Consider the following 16,379-nt stretch of genomic DNA (forward strand, 5'->3'; position numbering starts at 1 on the left):
TGAAAAGAGTTATTCACTAATGAAGGCACGGCGTTTGTATGCCAGATTAATGAGGTCGGTGACAAAACGATGCCTTTCAATATTCTACAGAGATAAAAGAGCAAATTATATAAATTATGCACGTAATGGGCATCCGTTGTATTTATGAAAGGTTTATTTCAGTTTTATCCTGGTGATTATCAAAAACATTCAACTGCAGGAATACTGAAGAACCCATTGATCAATAAGTGTGACATATTCGAAGAGACATTCATTGATCTGATAACTGGATCCATAAAATTCCCCATTTTAAAGATTAGAACGGAGGTCATCCTGTATATCATAAAAATAATAAAGTGCTGAAAGGCATGGACAATAGAATCGATATGACCATTAATCAACTGAAGATTCGCTGACTACTTAAGTAGTGGTGTACAATTTTGCTTATTTACTGATTGTTTGAATGTTATATTGGACATGTTACTATTCAAAATTTATATATACTAACTGACAAAGAAACTGCAACACCCAGCTGTTCGAGGAGATCCAAAGTCAATATTTAGTTGTTGTTAGAATACCTGGTGCAAGTGTACGCGGAATTTATCGCCAGCTAAGTGAATTTGAAAGAGGTTGTCAATTCGAGTACAAACAGATATCCATCTACTGTTATGAGATGTTGTCAAGCGTGGTTTAATAATGCCCAAAATCGAAGAAAAGTAGGCACCGGACGTCGAAGGGGCACATATGAAGTTCAAGATCGACGTCTAAGACTTAGACTATTAGAGATCGATTTCCGACAATTCGATCTTTGGCTGATGAGTGGTTTACCGCCGGATAAGGTCTTTTGGACTGCAACATTATCGACCCCATCTTGTGTTACCTCTGACGGTTGAGCATCGCCGGCAACGATTAGAGTGGTGCAGAGAATGTCAGCAATGGAATGTGGAATGTCATCAGTTCGTGTTTTCTGATGAATCTCGATTCTCCTTGGGTGCACATGATGACCGAAGAAGGATTAGACGACGTCGAGGAGAAATACGTGAACCTCAGTTTGATGTTGAGCGTCATGTACACCGGACAGTAGGCGTTATGGAATGGGGTGTTATTGCACATGAAAGTTGGTCACCTTTAGCATTTATTCGAGGTAACATGACAGTGCTGCATTACCTTCAAGAAATAGTGGAGCCATATGTTCTCCCTTACCTTAACCGGCTCAAGAATCCAATATTTCTGCAAGATAATGCCCGACCTCATGATGCCAGAGTTATTATTATTATTATTTGAACTGGGGTCGTTTTGCTTCGGTAAGCCTTCCGGGAACTGCGACCATGCAGATCTTTTGTTCACTACCCTACTCGATGCCAGAGTTAGTTTGAACTTTTTCGAATCGACCCATGTGAATCTTTTGCCATGGCCACCCAGATCCCACGATCTTTCGCTCATAGAGCATGTTTGGGACATCATGGGTAGACGGCTTGGAAATTAACCCCAGACCCCACGGGCTCTGAGACATGAAGAACAGGTAGTTTGGGATAGTATCCCTCAAGAAGAAATAGACCATGCCGAGACGTGTTGGGGAGTATATAGATAATCACGGTAGACAAATATATTATTAACAAATTTATTAAAAAAAATTGTAAACCCTTCGTTTTTTTCTCCAAATTTCAATCATTTACACTTTTGCTTTAAACAGCTCCTTCTGGGTGTTGCAGTTTCTTTGACAGTGAAAAAGTAAATTAATAATCAATAATGTTTATTTAAAAGAGTGCAGGAATAAGAGTTTGAATAAAACGCAACTACCTGTAATATAGCATTGCAATAAAACATTTGGAAATTATCTGTAGATCAGCAAATTCGCTGAATGAACTTTACAGCTAATGCTGGCGGTTTTCTTTTATAATTAACTAGGCTTGATTTGTATTAATTATATTCCATATTTGAAAAGTGAAGACTTCACAACAAAATCAACGTTCTTAGCATGAACTGAAAAATGAACAAAACTAAAAAGATAGATAAGAGGAAGATCTTTTTTAATCCTACAAAATTATTTCTCAAAACTACTTCAAGTTCTGATTTGGGATCATTGTGGAATTGATGTTGTGGAAAATTGAGGAACGCGAGCCGAGCAAACTAATATATTTTCTGAGTCGATGAGACTATACACAATAAACGATTCTGAAACTTTCAAGAAAGACTTCCATTAGTTTGGATTCCACGCTTCTAAACTTTCTGGGCAGTGTTGAAAGTTACAAATTTTCTTCTCTTCATATACACTGTGTCCGAAAAGTATGGAACAAATTCGTTTCTAGCTAAACAGACCATTTTAAGAAATAATCCTGAAACAAGTCGATTTTTGATTTTGATTTACCCTATTTTAAAATAATAATCTAATATACAGGGTGAATTACTTCCGAGTAATGACGTTACCGTCATTTTTTTTAAATGGAACACCCCCATTTTGACTCAATTTTCCGATTACTCTAGCTGAGCTGATTCCATAAACGTATCACATGTTGATTCCAATTGGTACTGGGTGGACAAAAATACAATAGTTTTGTGTGTGCTCATAAAGTAACGCGTAACATTCTTTATTAGTTCAATTAACAATATTATCAAAAATACTTATTGTCTAGCGGCAATTGGTTTGAATGTAACATCATGTAGTTTGTCACATTTTTAGATTAATAAACATGTATAAAAATAAGAAATAATTTATTTCAGATTCTATCTGCTAAACCTCAAGTAACAAACATGTTTGGAAACACCTCATTTTTATTAATCTAAAACGTAGGGTGTTACATTCAAACCAATTGCCGCTAGACAATAAGTATTTTTGATAATATTGTCAATTTAACTAATAAAGAATGTTACGAGTTACTTTATGAGCACACACAAAATTATTGTATTTTCGTCCACCCTGTACCAATTGGAATCAACATCATGTGATATATTTTTGGAATAAGCTCAGCTAGAATAATCGGAAAATTGAGACAAAATGGGGGTGTTTCTTTTGAAAAAAATGACGGTGACGTCATTACTTGAAAGAAATTGAGCCTGTATATTAGATTATCATTTTAAAATACGGAAAATTAAAATAAAAAATCGACGTGTTTCTGGATTATTTCTTAAAATGGTCTGTTTAGCTAAAAATGAATTTGTTCCATACTTTACGGACATAGTGTATAGCGAACGCTTCTTTCAGGAATCTAGCTGCTGATTAAATATGTTGATAATGTATACCTGCTAGAGGGTATATTTCATTCATATTTTTCACTTTAAATAGTGTGAAATCATATCGCGTATTAAGTATCATTTTTAGTTTATTTTTCCAGGACATTTTTCAGATCATATTATCTTATAATTTTATTTATTGATTCAATATTGGTAATTTTCACATTGAATAATTAATAATATCGAATACAAACGAAAAATGCCGTGGACAATTGGACCATGAAAACTACTGCGATCGCTTTGCCTGACGTGCAAAATTACAGTAACGCCTTTTTCTTGCGTGACCACTATATTGGAGGAATCTTTTTTTACACGTATTACTTAACGCGTTGGTAATTTAATCAAGGAGTCGTTTACAGTAACCTATAATTCCGACTTCTGGTTATAAGAAAGCTGCCAGGAAGGAGTCTAATGGTGTAATGGTAACGAGTTCATTGGGGTTGAGTTTAGGGGAGAACAAAAGGCGTATATTAACATGCTCTTCTCTAGTTGAATTAGTTGCTATGATAATCTCCAATTGCAATTGTAATAATGATTGATTTGTGGGGAGATGTTTATCGCTCGTGAAAATTATAGTTTTTGTTTTTGAGAATTTTGTTTATACTCTTTTAGGACACTCCTTATCCGAACAAAGCCTTGTATTATTCGTCAGATTGTCTGTAATTTTCAAAATTTTGACCTGGGAATGGTTTCATTGATGACGAATCCAAGTCTTAATTCAAGTATCTCCGATAATTGATTGACTCGAATGAAAAGAATGAAAATCTGACAAGGGGTTTCGTAAGTATGACCAAAGTTTTCCTTTCCTGATAATTTCAAACCTACATCTAGATAAAATTTAGCATTTCAATGTGAAATATCATTTTCAAGCCCCATGACAAATTTATATTGATCACGTCACTGGAATTATTTCAAGAAGAATATCGAAAAAAAATTACCAAATATTTCCCTGACCATAAAACTGACAAAACCGAGATGAAACTTTGGGTATAGGTATAAAATAACAATTTTATGCTTTGTGTGAAATTTCAAACTGATCATAACATGAGAACTAAAGAAATTCAACAGGAATATAAAAAAAATATGTTCCTAAATTGTAGGTACAAAGGAAAATGAGAGTTTCCTTGAATAATTTTAAGAAAAAAAGTCCTATAAACATGGGCACGCAATCGCTCTGTTTTTGAGATACACGGTGTTTCTTGTAGTCCTACTCCTTCTGATGATTATACCAGTTTATAGAATCTTCGCTATAGATTGGGTAAAGAAGTACCAAAACTCATAATTAATTTATTCATCACAGCTTACTAATTGGATCTTTATAATAATTTGGAATTTTCTAGAGAATTGTTTTTTCTCAAAATCAGTAGAAGATACGGCAAAACTACAAGAAAACAAAAAGTGTAGTAGTCTTTTACATTTTTCTAAGCCACCACTGGTCTACAAAAAAAAATTCTGGATGAAAGTTACAGAATAAATCACCCTGTAGATTTGCTTTCAAAATTAGCATATCACATGATAAAACCTTCAAATTGGAATATCTATACCAAATTCAAGTTCAATATCTTGTGAAGGGAAGGTGCTATGAGGAAAAAACTTGAAAAAAAAAACAAAATTCAACACCCGTTACCTCGAAATCAAAACGTTTGCGGCCCCACGTTCAGAGGACTTTTTTTCCTTAAATTATCCGAGAAATCTGTCATTTTCGTTCATACAAAATAATTTGTAAAACCTTGTATAACCAAAACAGCATATCCGATCGTTTTGCGATGTTACGTGTATACACTGTGTCCGTGAAGTATGAAACAAATTCATTTTTAGCTAATAAACAGACCATCAATCTAAAAATGTAACAAACTAGAGGGTGTTCCATTCAACCCAATTTCCGCTAGACAATAAGTATTTTTGATAATATTGTCAATTTAATTAATAAAAAATGTTACGCGTTACTTTATGAGCACACACAAAACTATTGTATTTTTGTCCACTCTGTACCAATTGGAATCAACATGTAAAACATTTTTGGAATCAGCTCAGCTAGAGTAATCGGAAAATTGAGACAAAATGGGGGTGTTCCATTTGAAAAATATTACGGTGACGTCATTACTCGGAAGTAATTCACCCTGTATATTAGATTATTATTTTAAAATACGGTGAATTAAAATAAAATATCGACGTGTTTCAGGATTATTCCTTAAAATTGTCTGTTTAGCTAAAAATTAATTTGTTCCATACTTTACGGACACAGTGTATAATGAGGAATAACAATTCAAAGCTTTATGCAAAATAATATATTGATAGCATCGTCCGAACCACAGAAGATTTAAGCAGGATATCAAAAAAACATGAGGAAAAGTGCTTCCGACTTTGCATCAATGCTCCACTCATTTTTCAATAAAATTAAATGACATCAAACAAACCATACCGGAATTATTGCATGGAACAACACGGAGAATCGATACGTGATGGAAACCGCCATCTATAAATTCCCACTTTTACTTCCCACTGGATATCAGCCGTGGGGGTTTGAGTAGGTTTGATCCCATTCCCTTTTACGATTTCCTGGAAAACTAAGAATAGAGTTTCCAGAAACGGGACGTTGCGTCACGTATCCTAGGTACCTAACTCTGAATCCGAGTACTCAAACGATTTGGTGTGGATGAGAATCCAGAAGCGAATAAGGACTTCGGCATCGATAAACGGAAGCCTTGGAATGAATATTTTATAAATGGCTCATTGATCGTAGGACCATTGGAGTAGTAGTCGAGATGTTGAAGATATAGGCTGCATTCTAACGACTTTGATGTGAAGACTTCTGTCTTCATGCAGGAGCGATTATTATGGAAATTTTAGTGAAAATTCAAGGAATGTAGATTCTATCTTAATTTTATTGGAAAAACACCAGGATTTGCATTTTGATGTGAAATAACTATTTTTAAATCTCATGTTGATTGAGTCATCAAAACCATGGAAAATTCAAGCAGATTATCGAAAAAAAAATTATCAAACATTTCATGAAGCTAAAATTTAGCTTGTATCTTTATGTAAAATTTAATTACTGTTAATGCCAAATTCCAGGAGAATTCCAATGCGATAATAATAAATCACATCTCATATTCAGTTATATCACAAGAGTATAGACAGTATTCGATTATACAACGATTCACGAGACGTACTTAATTCGTGAAACATCACGAGCGGAGCTCGAGTGGTGTTTCGCGAATTACGTCGAGTGAAGAGGTTCGTATAATCGAAATATATTGTCTATGCTCGAGTGGTATTCGTTACGATTATATAACGAATAATTTCAATAACTATAATCAAAGCACTGCATTTTGATAATTCAATGACAATTCACTGAGCTTGAATTTTATTATTTGGCAAACGTCCAAGAATGTTACTATGGAAATGATCACAATATGGCAGGAGGTGAAACACCAAAACGATTATATCACGTCGTCAAGTAGTATATTCACTTACCAATACGCCGTAAGTAACTATGAGAAATTTACGGATTCTATTGGTACATCAGAACATGAGTTGTATAATCAGTTATAATATCACAAGAGCATAGACAATATTCGATTATTCACCGAGACGTAGTTCGCAAAACATCACGAGAGCGGAGTTCGAGTGGTGTTTCGCGAATTACGTCGAGTGAAGAGGTTCGTATAATCGAAATATATTGTCTATGCTCGAGTGATATTCGTTACGATTATATAACGAATAATTTCAATAACTATAACCAAAACACTGCATTTTAACAATTCAATGACATTTCACTGAGCTTGACTTTTATTTTTTGGCAAACGTCCAAGACTGTTACTATGGAAATGATCACAATATGGCAGGAGGTGAAACACCAAAACGATTATTACAACGTCGTCAAGTAGTATATTCACTTATCAATACGCAGTAACTATGGGAAATTTACGGATTCTATTGGATCATCAGAACATGAGTTGTATAATCTCATACATACCTAAAGTTTTGTAGTAAAATCAGTACTTGAAATGAGTAATGAGTTTGTGCAAATTCTCATGCTCAATTTCACAATAAATTATTCATAATATATTTATGTTTGTTGGAGTTTAATTGCTTATGGAATACTTTGTACAAATAAGTGTTCTCCCTTTTAACTGAATAATGAAACAAGAAGAAAAAGTTTATTTGCCTTGGAATGACTTCATACACATAAAGCTTCTTTCTCTGTACTGAATAATGAAACAAGAAAAAAAGGCATAAAAATACTCCCTAACCTCAATGAAAACTTAAATTCCAATCAACAACCTCAACAGAACGGAGAAGAAAGAGCTCAAAGTCCCACTCGAGAGCGCAATCCCCATCGTACCACATGAATCTAGACGTGTTTATAAGTAATTCAAAGGGAATCTACTGAATAAACCGAAAAACTTCCAGCTTTGTGTACTTCGCTCTTGTGCTTTTGAGAACACTCTAGAATGCGAAGCAGTCCAGCTTCCCTGGGAGTTGCACATTTATTGTCTCTGGAAGGACGTTATGAAATATCGATTTCGAATAAATTTACACCTACATGAGAATATATTCGATTCGAAGAGATGAAAATATAACTTGCAAACATATCTTATCATCATGGATTTATTCAGTTCCTTTTAGATTTTTCCATTCGAAACAACACGAAAAGTCAACTATGTATGTTCCAAAAGGATGACAATTTTTTCCTTAGAATTCCAATAAAACACAGTAGCCTTGAATTTGAAAGCACAGAAGTCAGAAGCCCTCGACGTTCATGTGCCTATTGAGCCCTTGGAGGCCTCATATACATATACAGTTCTGTCTTGAAGGACGCAATTGGAACATTAATGACGAGCGTGCAAAAGCTCTTGGCTTCACATCAGTACTTCAATAATTTTTTTGAAGGACTAGCTTATGAGCGCTGGTCCATCATGCGTCAATTGCTTTTTTGGACAGCACAGCATATGGGAAAGTACATGTGATCTTCATGGACGCAACTATAGCTCATGAAAAAACAAGGGCTGAAATGCTCATGACTTAGTCATTGATTTCCTATTTTTAGTTTAGATAATTGAATTGTCTATAGTGCTGATGCCAAAATCCTCTCGAAAAATTGTGTGATTATTACCTATATACTGACAATTTCAACCCTTCAACCCTTTTAGTTTCAAAGTTATTGGACAAAATCAATTTAAAGACGGATCCGTCATCAGCATGTCAAATCTAATTCCCAGCTAAAAATTTGAAAATTTTATTGTGATGAAATAATGGAGCGATCTGCTCAGAAAACAAACATTGAAAAATTAATCTTTCTGGTATTGTGATACGCTCAAAAGGAGCAGAAACAAGGTACCAAATAAGATGAGTTTTTGGCCAGAAATCTATCATCCTGTTATTTTTTCCAAAATCTGGACCTTTTTTATGGATTATTTGCTTAAAATATTCATCTCAAATTCTTTTTCCCAATCTAGAAGCTAAGCAGCGTTGGCTAGGTTCAGGGTTCAGCACCTTGAAGAGTAGCAATTGAAGAAACTCAAAAATATCAGAGTAAATTTCACAAAAATGTTTTTCTCCATTCTATATTTAGAATTTTCTTCTCGACTCTAGCTTCTGAAAAATTTCATCAATTTATTAGAAAACCCAGAGGAAGTGCGAATGTCAAAACTGTCATCGGTGATGGTTATGCGGCAATTTCATCGGAAGAGTTCCATCAATCTCAGAATATTCAGAGATCAAGGAGGCTGAAAGAAGAGTGGCAAACAAGTTTGGGAGGAAAACAAATGTGAGTGCTATATCTCTCCGAATCTTTAGTTGAATTGTAAATATTGATTTTCCCCAATACCAAACGAAGCCGATTCAGTTCCATCAAATCCTGAAAAAGTAAAAGTTTCTCGAACTGAGAAACAAACAATTTTTTAGGGGAAGTAGTTTTCGACTTGAAATATTTGTGTCTCGGATTTCATCATTTATATTGGATAAGTCATAACTCTTATTTCAATTTGTTTTCGTGGTCTTTCTGAATGCATATAGATTCAAAATCACCTCAAATCTTCAATTCATCTAGTATTTTTTTAACTCTATTTCTATTGTATAATTCAAAAAATTTGGTTTTTCCATCGATCAAACCCAAAGCAATTTTTGTTATTAATATCCCAATCTTTCAAGTCACCGTCAATTTAGAGGTTAGTCTACTGACCTTCATTTAAAACAAGTCAACTGCTATTGAATTGACAAAAAATTGTATACAATATTAGATGGTAAATTCATATCATAATACGTCAAATTATATCTGAGAAAATTGAGAAAAACATATACGTGAGGTCAGAAACTTTTGTGCGCTTATACGTCAGCAATTTTCACTTGAAATTCATCCAGCCAAATGCTTCTTGGCAGACCTCTCGTCCAGACACTGACCTCTCTCGAAAGCTGCTTGACTTTTTTATTTTCTTTCACGTGTAATAGCCATAAAGTTGAATAGGATTATAAATGAAAAAATATCAACATATTCGAGTATGTAGTTATCGAGAATAGAAAAACGTTTCAATTGAAATGTCTTGAAATTCGATAGGATCGGAAGTCAGTACAGTCAACCACAAAACGAAAAATACGAGTATAACTGAAAATAATGCTGTAATGAGTTCATTACACTATTGTTTTTAGTACGGTAATGAACTCATAACAATACTGAAATAGAGAAAAAGAAATAGCAAACTACATATTAGGACTTTAAACCATCTCTGAAAATTCGAAGTTACTTTATCTTTCGGACTTGAGGATGTTTACGACCGGCAGGACGAATGAAAGTAACTAAATTGGACCTCAAAATCCGCGTAAACTAATTGTTTGAGGTCATTTTCGACTCTAAGTGCAGATGTGTAAATTGTGCAGAGATTTTGTGAGATTGAACCATATAATATCTACATGTGAAGAATTGTCTTTTTTATATGTATATCATTCTGAAATATATCAACTTTTTATGTAGAATGATTGAAAATTCGTTTGTTATAATAATAATTACTAGTATTTTTTTTTTATTACAACCGTTGATACAACCATAAAGCCACTGGGTCTTGAAAGGGCATCGAGATATATATGGGGTGTTTCTAAATTGAAGATACAAACGAAAATGAAAGATTGCTTGATTTTAGGAAAAAGAAATTCAATTAATATGGTCTCGCAAACGGGTTGTTCTCGAGATACAGGGTGTTTCTTGTAGTCCTACTTTTTTGTGATGATGAGTTTATCGGATATTTATGAATCTTTGCTACATAACGAGAAAATAAGCATCAAAGCTAATAATTATTTATTCATCACAGAGCTTACTAAATGGATATCTAAGATAATTTGCTTTTTTCTGGGTGTTTTGAGATTGTTTCATTTTTTTTTCGAAATCGGTTGCAGATATGACAAAAATACAAGAATCCAAAAAGTTCAGTACTAGATCAAAGTTCCTTTTCACAATTGCAGTGGTCAACCAAAAATAAAGTTCTGAATGAAAAAACAGCAATGTTTTAGAAAACTATCACCCTGTAGCTTTGGAATCGAAATAATCATATCACGTCATGTAAACTCTAAATTGGAACAGTTATGCCATATTTCAGTTAAATATTCTGTGAAGTGCGGATCCTATGAAAAAAAGACAATACTTCAAATGGCAAAAAAGAGTTTGCGGACCTGAATTTATTTGAATTTTTTTCATAAAATTATCCGAGGAATCTCTCATTTCCGTTTGCACCTCCAATTCAGAAATTCAGGAAAACCCTGTATTGAAACATCGTAAAAAAATCGAAAAACTTAAATTCAGTACCTATTAACAATTATTTCTCAAATTATGTAAACTACCCTTTTCCAAAACCACAATGAGTATATTTAAAACAGACCACTACGATGTTACAATAATTTAAACCCTACTATGTGAATGCCGTGTACTGAGACATTGACCCACTTTGCAATTAAACGAGTATCAGCGAAATTTACAATAAAAAACAATTTTTAACGATTTAAACGGGGAAAGTAACTTATATCCAATTTTCAGTAGTTTTCCACATCGAAATTAAGAAAATTCTTTTATAAAAAAACGAATTATTTCATGGTCACCACAATTGCCTTACCTAATAACAGTTACCGCCAGAAAGTTAAAAACCCAAAGCGCCGAATTCAGTCCCGCAACTTCCAATAACTCAATAACCCACTTTACCACTTCGAAACGACTCGAAATATATCGAATTTGAAGACGAGTCTTAGTGACAAAAAATTCTCATCGTACTGTCCAACCCCCTTTTCACCACTTGCTATCCGAATAAACACGGCAACCATTCAAGAATCCGAAATGATCCCTCTGCCGCAATGTCAGAGTTCCACGCAGTCGACACGTTGAGCCCCAGCGAGGTCACGACTACTGGTCTACACACTTTTCCAGGACCAGCTGCGGCGGAAACGTAACACGGCAGATGAAAAGCGCTCTCCCTCACTTGTTAACCGCTGCCAGTGCAGCCTTAATATTCGCTGTGGGGACACCAGGAGCTTTTACCTCCGTTTTGGTGGAGAACGGAGAAAGGAGGGCCCCCATCGATCGACGGACCGGCGCGATTTTGCGTACTGCACGTATCGCAAGATAGCGGCAGAGGCGTCTTTCCGCTTTTCCGGATATTGGGATCGGAAAAGCGCCGAGTTTTCCATCGCTGCAGATTTCATCTAGATAGCTGTGTAATTCGGACGCTCGTTAGTTTGTGGTTTTTTGATTTATGGTCACGTTTGGACTGATGGAATTTGAGGTATTCCACGCGAAGTTTGCATCAGAAATTTCTGCGCTACCGATTTTAATTCGAAATATCAGCAATAAATTCCGCCGATCTTCCTTTTATGAAGATTCGTAATTTGATATGGATCAGAAAGTTGGTATATTCGTGAAGAGAACTGGCTTTAATTGTCAAAATTCCTGATTTGTATGAATTTATGATGAACGTGACAACGTCGCAAATTTCTTGTTATAAGGACTTTCTTCATGCGTTCAACTGAACCTGTTTTCATACCGTATACACAAAAAAAACTGAAATCGGAACGCAAAATTACGAAAAAAGTTGAATTTCAAGCAATTCTATAAATTCCTGATTTTTATGTATTTAAGAAAGACGTGGCAACGTCGCGATTTTCTTGTCGTAAGGACTATTCTTTCTCTATGCGTTGAACTGAAGTTGTTTGAAAAATTTCCTTTAGCGTATGTACAAAAAAAAATCTGAAATCGGATCGCAAAATTTCAAAAAGTCAAAAAAACTAAAATCCTAAGCAATTCTATAAATTCCTGATATTAAAGTATTTAAGAAAGACGTGACAACAGTTCTCTTGTCGTAAGGACTATTCTTTCTCCATTCATTGAACTGAAGCTGTTTAAAAAATTTCTCATAGCATATGAACAAAAGAATCTTGAATCGGAACCCAAAATTTCGGAAAAAGTTAAAAAAAACCAAATTCCAAGCAATTCTATAAATTCCTAATTTTTATACATTTTAGATAGAAGTCACAACGTTGCAATGTTCATGTTCTTCTTTTTGCGTGTGTTGAACCAAAGCTGGTACAAAGAAATCTGAAATAGAAATGCAATATTTTGGAAAATCACGGAAACCACCTCAATGATTTCGGCTAATATCAAATGACATCTTGAAGCGTTGGAAGAAGACCTATCCTCCAAATTTCACATCGATCATTCGAAAATTTGCGACCTGCAGCTTTCTAACAATGCAAATGGTGAAAAAAACTGAAAATTTAGGTTAATCGATTCTCTCCAATTTCAAATGGGACCATATGCTTATTTGCCCTAAATTTAAGCTGAATATTTTCAAATTTGCAAACTGTAGTGTGCTAAAAAAAAACGTATCACACACTCTGAATCCATTTCTTATAAGGTTAGTGATTGATTATTATTAGGAAAAGGAAAACATTTGAAATTTTGAGGAAGGCGTAAAACGAACGTCTATAAACTAGCGCTTGTGAACAGAAATTCAAAATTTTAATTACAGGCCGTTTTGCCGCTCAAAATGCCATATATCATGAAAGATCGATAGATTGTTGGTAAACATAGAGTGTTATTCGATAAAATAATAATACCAATCAGAAGAGCACATGTCGATTTCGAATAATTTAAAATGATGAGGTCCACTTTGTTTGAGGCAAATCTCTAACGCTTAGAAAATCTACAAATGATTCATAAGAAACCAATGTATCCAAAACTAAACGATTTATGTTTTGCACTTTTTCCTGCTGGAATCATTGCCTTTTGTCAGAAAACAAGTCAGGTAATTTAGTAGCGGCAAAGATTATTGCGCTATGATAATTAATTTTCATGCTTTCTGATTTTATCAAAATGGCCCTACTTGTCATATCACCTATGAAATATTGACGATCTTACAAAAATTATTTGTTAATCGTATCATAACTCGATTTAGTGAGAAGAAAGGACCAATAGGCATGTGCGATTTGGTACCCTTGGACTTTTGGAGGTGGAATTATTTGGAGTCACAGGTTTATGTTAACACCACCAACTTAGGTAGCATTAAAGAGGAAAAGTAGACGCTGCATGAATTGAAAATCGTGATATGTGTATGCAATACCATAATTGAAAATTTCTTTACTCATTGCCCGGATGTTCCGAAAAAGGATTGGAAGACATCGACAAGATTTATTATTTCATTCATAATTCCCAAATGTCTATTTTATAACCCAATAAATACCTAATATATTTCTTACAGAAAATCCTACTACTTTTAATAAAACAGAACTGTTTCTTCTTCAAATAAAATAGTCGAATTTCAAGTTTCTTATTCAATTGAAAAAATGTTGTTAAGAAATTAACCTAAATCATAACTTTAAACATTTAAAAATATTTCAAAAATAACATTGGAGAAGGTATTAAATATTTCTCCTGACTACACATTCTATGGAAAAATAATATAATATGATAGACAGCCAGTTCGAAAGCAACAGGATTCAGTTTCTTTCCTATCGATCATTTTTGTATTCCAACTGACACTGTGACATCGTACCGCTTATCTTCAACGTGTCACAGCAGATGAAGCTCTGACAGATCATAATATATGAAAACAGAATTTTTTGGGATTGAACCATATTACGCGTGACACATATACTTCCTTGTTTGAAATAGGGTTGATTGATGAAAAGGACAAATACAAAATTCAATTCCTAAATGTCGATATTTTCGAATACTCATTGGAGCAGCCCCTAATTAATAGGAAAATATTTCTGATTCCTAAATTCACCCCTGTGTTGAATTTTGTATATCCCTGCACGAGTATAATGCTGCTGTTTATTATTACTTCATGTTTTCATTTACCACGAATGATATTATTTATATTCAATTTTCATGTGTAATTGGCTATGTGAATATTCGAGCCTAATTGAAATTTCTATTAACAAGAAGTTAAACGTGCCACTATAACTGATTTTGAACACCCCCAGCTGTGTCGAATTGGTGATCAAACAGGCTTTATTGGTCCAATCACCTCTCTTCTCATGGCTTTCACCTTATTAGCTCCTGATAATGAAATCACTCAGAGTCGGCCTGATGGAGCACTCGTTCTCTGGAATTACATTCGTGAGATATTTCATTTCGTTGCTGGATTTCCAATATTTCATCATTAACTTCTTCGGGGGTTGAAGAGCGGAAATATAGACATAAAGCGACAAAAGTGGAAAATAATTTAAGGTATTTCTGGAATTATTGAAATCATGAATTAGTCAATAAAGATATTATTTCGAGGGAGTTACCTGTTAGAAATTCAATAACTTATCAAATTATGAGAATTAGGAATCAAGAGGGGTTTAAACCACGCGGCATTCTTGTGATGTGCCAAAGTATAATTACTCCTTTCTCCTCAGCGTTTTTGAGATCTGACCACTTTTTAGGATGAGTGAAGCAATCTCAAACTTTCCTCTGATATACCGTCCTTTTCTACCACATGCAAAAATTCAAAATACGTTTTTACGTCCTAATTTTAAATTTTAGAAGAACCGTTTTCTCAGCCTTTGCCTAGACTTTTTGTTTAATACAATCCTCCTACAAACAAGAACTTAAGTGTGATATTTGATTACGAATTGAAAAACAAGGGGTCTCTTTGGAATACTTAAACTTCGAATATTATTGAAAAAAATAGTTCATAAAATACCTACCTAATAAACCCTAACAATTTAATTCAACCTCGTCTTTTTTATCCTATATCTAAAATAAGTATTATTTTATGGGATAACTCTTCATATTTCAACGCTAAAGACTATAATTCATCTCAAGAGTTCTGTTATCAAGTCGTATAAAAGTCCCTGAGCTCTGATAAAATCCGTTGTTGGAAAACTGAGTGGAACCCATAAAAAATTGCTTATGGATAATCAATAGTAAGATTGGCAGAGTGCCATTCTGTTGAGGATGACTTGACATATTTTTTGTGATGAGTATAAAATTACACCCAACCTCATGTATTGTGTACTGGTTTTTTTTTGACGGTATGAAAAATACGACCGCTTCATTTTCCATGATCATGAAGTAAACATTTTAGAATATTATCTGTGTAATGGACCTACCATATTGATGGTAGGTAGATATAGTTTGCAAAAAACTTTTACGAAATAGTAGATAAATAATAGATTATTAGCCTATGGGCGCCAGACTTTGGGGTTGTCCATTAATCACGTGAGGCTTGAAAGGGGGGGGGGGGGGGTTTGATAAAAATCACGAAAATATCACAAGGGGGAGGGGGGGTGTAGTAAGATATCACGTGTATTTATTTTTTCGTCAAACGCGCGATTTTTAAACAAATATTAAGCGGCACGGCGCGGCGTGTAGTGACCTTGACTACATTAAATATATTCATGTACTAGTACAATACATATTTTTCCTATGATTACACTCTTCGTTTATTATTATTGTTATGGCAATCAAAAAAAACTTGCAACCTGGTGTAGACATTTTTATTATGGTCCTTAATTTCAGAATAGAATAAGATTATAGTTTATACCTGTATTTAAATTAAGATAATATTCAGAAAATTTCAAGATTCGTTGTAGGTACTAAAAATACACGTGATGTTGAGAAGGGGGAGGGGGGGTGGTCTTAAACCTCACTACGTATCACCAATGGGGGAGGGGGAGTAAAAAAATGCTAAAAAAAGATC

General features: G+C 34.2%; 1 protein-coding gene across 3 annotated transcripts in view; it reads right to left on the minus strand.

Moving 5' to 3' along the window:
* Positions 1-16,379, minus strand: part of LOC123674614 — a 77,167-nt gene that overhangs the window by 26,017 nt on the left and 34,771 nt on the right. The gene's annotated exons all lie outside the window — the stretch shown is intronic.

This window comes from Harmonia axyridis, chromosome 3 (assembly GCF_914767665.1).
Source record: "Harmonia axyridis chromosome 3, icHarAxyr1.1, whole genome shotgun sequence".
Classification (NCBI taxonomy): Eukaryota; Metazoa; Arthropoda; class Insecta; order Coleoptera; family Coccinellidae; genus Harmonia; species Harmonia axyridis.